Source organism: Oncorhynchus tshawytscha, unplaced genomic scaffold (assembly GCF_018296145.1).
Source record: "Oncorhynchus tshawytscha isolate Ot180627B unplaced genomic scaffold, Otsh_v2.0 Un_contig_15929_pilon_pilon, whole genome shotgun sequence".
Lineage (NCBI taxonomy): Eukaryota > Metazoa > Chordata > Actinopteri > Salmoniformes > Salmonidae > Oncorhynchus > Oncorhynchus tshawytscha.
This window is the reverse complement of record NW_024608575.1, coordinates 26,409-31,645: the sequence shown is the minus strand read 5'-3', so window position 1 is coordinate 31,645 and position 5,237 is coordinate 26,409.

The following is a 5,237-nucleotide window of genomic DNA, read 5'->3' as shown; positions in this document are numbered from 1 at the left end:
TCCTTTGTGCAAATAGCCTCCAACTGTGTCTGTCCAGAGCTCACAGGAAACTCCAAATATTTGATCGTTGCAGACGGGCCATGTGATTTGGAGGATATTTATTTTTATCGGGATGTTTTCTACCTGCAGGCTTTGTGTAGGCTATTTTTACATAGTTGGAGGTGGCAATAAAAGTTACTTTTAGATTTGTATTTGACAATGAGATACAAAGACTTAGAAATTAAATGGAAGTGTTCCACGGAAATGTGCATATGAAGATCAGAACTGGCATGGAGAGAGAGAGAGGGGGGTAGAGAGAGGGGGGGGTAGAGAGAGAGGGGGATAGAGAGAGAGGGGGGAGAGAGAGAGGGGATAGAGAGAGGGGGGGGGATAGAGAGAGAGAGGGGGGATAGAGAGAGAGAGGGAGAGAGAGAGAGGGGGGGATAGAGAGAGGGGGGATAGAGAGAGAGGGGGAGAGAGAGAGAGGGGGATAGAGAGAGAGGGGGATAGAGAGAGAGAGGGGGATAGAGAGAGAGAGGGGAGAGAGGGGGATAGAGAGAGAGAGGGGGATAGAGAGAGAGAGGGGGGATAGAGAGAGAGAGGGGGGGCATAGAGAGAGAGAGGGGAGAGAGAGAGCGAGAGAGAGAGGGGGATAGAGAGAGAGGGGGATAGAGAGAGAGGGGGATAGAGAGAGAGGGGGAGAGAGAGAGAGAGGGGGATAGAGAGAGAGGAGGGGATAGAGAGAGGGGGATAGAGAGAGAGAGGGGGAGAGAGAGAGAGAGGGGGATAGAGAGAGAGAGGGGAGAGAGAGAGCGAGAGAGAGAGGGGGATAGAGAGAGAGGGGGGATAGAGAGAGAGGGGGGGATAGAGAGAGAGGGGGAGAGAGAGAGAGAGGGGGGATAGAGAGAGAGGAGGGGATAGAGAGGGGGGGATAGAGAGAGAGAGGGGGAGAGAGAGAGAGAGGGGGGGGATAGAGAGAGAGAGGGGAGAGAGAGAGCGAGAGAGAGGGGGGATAGAGAGAGAGGGGGATAGAGAGAGAGGGGGGGGATAGAGAGAGAGGGGGGAGAGAGAGAGGGGGGAGAGAGAGAGGGGGGGAGAGAGAGAGAGAGGGGGGATAGAGAGAGAGGGGGATAGAGAGAGAGGGGGGGGGATAGAGAGAGAGAGAGGGGGGATAGAGAGAGAGGGGGGATAGAGAGAGAGAGAGGGGGGGGATAGAGAGAGAGAGGGGGATAGAGAGAGAGAGGGGGTAGAGAGAGAGGGGGATAGAGAGAGAGAGAGAGGGGGGGCATAGAGAGAGAGGGGGAGAGAGAGAGAGGGGGATAGAGAGAGAGAGAGAGAGGGGGATAGAGAGAGAGAGAGGGGGATAGAGAGAGAGGGGGTAGAGAAAGAGAGAGAGGGGGAGAGAGAGGGGAGAGAGAGGGGGGGTAGAGAGAGAGAGGGTGGGGATAGAGAGAGGGGATAGAGAGAGAGGGGGGATAGAGAGAGGGGGAGAGAGAGAGGGGGGGGATAGAGAGAGGGGGGTAGAGAGAGAGGGGGATATAGAGAGAGAGAGAGGGGGATAGAGAGAGAGAGAGGGGGGGGAAAGAGAGAGAGAGAGAGAGAGGGGGGATAGAGAGAGAGAGGGGGGGGAGAGAAAGAGAGAGAGGGGGGGAGAGAGGGAGAGAGGAGAGAGAGAGGAGGAGAGAGAGGGGGAAGGGAATGAGAGAGAGAGAGAGAGACAGAGAGAGAGGGGGGAGGGTGAGAGAGAGAGAGAGAGGGGGGAGAGAGAGGAGGAGAGAGAGGGGGGTAGAGAGAGAGAGGAGGAGAGAGGGGGGAAGGGAATGAGAGAGAGAGAGACAGAGAGAGAGGGGGAGGGAAAGAGGGTGAGAGAGAGAGAGGGGGGAGGGAAAGAGAGAGAGAGAGGGGGTGGAAGGGAAAGAGGGTGAGAGAGAGAGAGAGGTGGAGAGAGAGCGAGATGAGAGAAAGAGAGAGGGAGAGAGAGAGGGGGGGGAAGAGGGAGAGAGAGAGAAAGAGAGGTGGAGAGAGAGAGAGAGGGAGGTGGAGAGAGAGAGTAGACTCACATTGCTGTCTGGGGTCAGAGTCTGTAGTCATGTAATTAGTTGGCAGCAGCCCAGTGACCCTGTTGACAATAGCAGGGTATTCACCTGGTGGGAGAGCCTCTTTGACGCCTCTTCTACTGTTCTGGTGTTTTGTATCCTTTATTTAACCAGGAAAGTCACCTTGAGATTGACATCTCTTTTGCCCCTAGATGCTGATCTTGATGAGTTGCCCCTAGATGCTGATCTTGATGAGTTGCCCCTAGATGCTGATCTTGATGAGTTGCCCCTAGATGCTGATCTTGATGAGTTGCCCCTAGATGCTGATCTTGATGAGTTGCCCCTAGATGCTGATCTTGATGAGTTGCCCCTAGATGCTGATCTTCAAGCATTTCGCTACACTCGCATTAACATCTGCTAACCATGTATATGTGACCAATAACATTTGATTTGAAATGCTTACTTACAAGTCCTTAACCAACAAGGCAGCTCAAGAAATAGAGCTAAGAAAATATTTACTAAATAAACTACATTGTAGTAGTTACAGACCCATACAGCTATGGAGCCTCCATCCTACTAAACTACACTGTAGTAGTTACAGACCCATACAGCTATAGAGCCTCCATCCTACTAAACTACACTGTAGTAGTTACAGACCCATACACCTATGGAGCCTCCATCCTACTAAACTACACTGTAGTAGTTACAGACCCATACAGCCTCCATCCTACTAAACTACACTGTAGTAGTTACAGACCCATACAGCCTCCATCCTACTAAACTACACTGTAGTAGTTACAGACCCATACAGCCTCCATCCTACTAAACTACACTGTAGTAGTTACAGACCCATACAGCCTCCATCCTACTAAACTACACTGTAGCAGTTACAGATCCATACAGCCTCCATCCTACTAAACTACACTGTAGCAGTTACAGATCCATACAGCCTCCATCCTACTAAACTACACTGTAGTAGTTACAGACCCATACAGCCTCCATCCTACTAAACTACACTGTAGTAGTTACAGACCCATACAGCCTCCATCCTACTAAACTACACTGTAGCAGTTACAGATCCATACAGCCTCCATCCTACTAAACTACACTGTAGTAGTTACAGACCCATACAGCCTCCATCCTACTAAACTACACTGTAGTAGTTACAGACCCATACAGCCTCCATCCTACTAAACTACACTGTAGTAGTTACAGACCCATACAGCCTCCATCCTACTAAACTACACTGTAGCAGTTACAGACCCATACAGCCTCCATCCTACTAAACTACACTGTAGCAGTTACAGACCCATACAGCCTCCATCCTACTAAACTACACTGTAGCAGTTACAGATCCATACAGCCTCCATCCTACTAAACTACACTGTAGTAGTTACAGACCCATACAGCCTCCATCCTACTAAACTACACTGTAGTAGTTACAGACCCATACAGCTATGGAGTTATGCTTCCTCACAGGTGTTGGAGCTATATAACTAATTAGAACAGGTGGTGGCCTCGTCTTCCATCTTGTGTTCTGTAAGCTAGTGCTGTGACATGGAGATATGGCCGTGTGGGAACACTAACCTTATGGAGGTGTGAAAAATGATTTCTCACTGATGTGAAATTTAAGGTCCTTATGCTTCCCGAAACAGTACCGCGAGCAACGTGCGTTAATGTTCACACCGAGCATTGGAGATCTTACCAAGACACCTCTCTACTGAAGACACCTTCGTCCAACGACTCTGATGTGTAATGTAGTGGAACTGAGACGATCGAGTGGAACTGAGACGATCTAGTGGAACCGAGATGATCAGGGGTTAACCCTATCCCTGGTTATTTAAAACATGTTTCAGAAAAGTTATTATGTTTTCAAATCCTGAACACTTGATTTTTACTGACCCAGATGTAGGCTATAGACTATATCAACGACCCTGATGTAGGCTATAGACTATATCAACGACCCAGATGTAGGCTATAGACTATATCAACGACCCAGATGTAGGCTATAGACTATATCAACGACCCAGATGTAGGCTATAGACTATATCAACGACCCTGATGTAGGCTATAGACTATATCAACGACCCTGATGTAGGCTATAGACTATATCAACGACCCTGATGTAGGCTATAGACTATATCAACGACCCAGATGTAGGCTATAGACTATATCAACGACCCTGATGTAGGCTATAGACTATATCAACGACCCTGATGTAGGCTATAGACTATATCAACGACCCAGATGTAGGCTATAGACTATATCAACGACCCTGATGTAGGCTATAGACTATATCAACGACCCTGATGTAGGCTATAGACTATATCAACGACCCAGATGTAGGCTATAGACTATATCAACGACCCTGATGTAGGCTATAGACTATATCAACGACCCTGATGTAGGCTATAGACTATATCAACGACCCAGATGTAGGCTATAGACTATATCAACGACCCAGATGTAGGCTATAGACTATATCAACGACCCTGATGTAGGCTATAGACTATATCAACGACCCTGATGTAGGCTATAGACTATATCAACGACCCTGATGTAGGCTATAGACTATATCAACGACCCTGATGTAGGCTATAGACTATATCAACGACCCAGATGTAGGCTATAGACTATATCAACGACCCAGATGTAGGCTATAGACTATATCAACGACCCAGATGTAGGCTATAGACTATATCAATGACCCTGATGTAGGCTATAGACTATATCAATGACCCAGATGTAGGCTATAGACTATATCAACGACCCAGATGTAGGCTATAGACTATATCAACGACCCAGATGTAGGCTATAGACTATATCAACGACCCAGATGTAGGCTATAGACTATATCAACGACCCAGATGTAGGCTATAGACTATATCAACGACCCAGATGTAGGCTATAGACTTAATCAGTCTATTTTCTTAAATACTGATTGGTGCTCCTAACTTTTTAAAAGTAGCCTATATTTATAGCCCTATAGATGTTATAGGCCTAATGTATAATCTAGAAATAAAGCCTATTATGTCATGCAGTGTAGTTCAGTGTTTGATGATTAACCCAGTCAACTCAACTCCCAGTCAACTCAACTCCCTGATTCTGGACTGTTTCGCAACCAGGGCTTGTGTCCAAAAAATTGCATACTGTTCCCTACATAGTGCACTACTTTCTACCAGATCCCCATGGGCCCAGCTCAAAATAGTGCACTAGATAGGG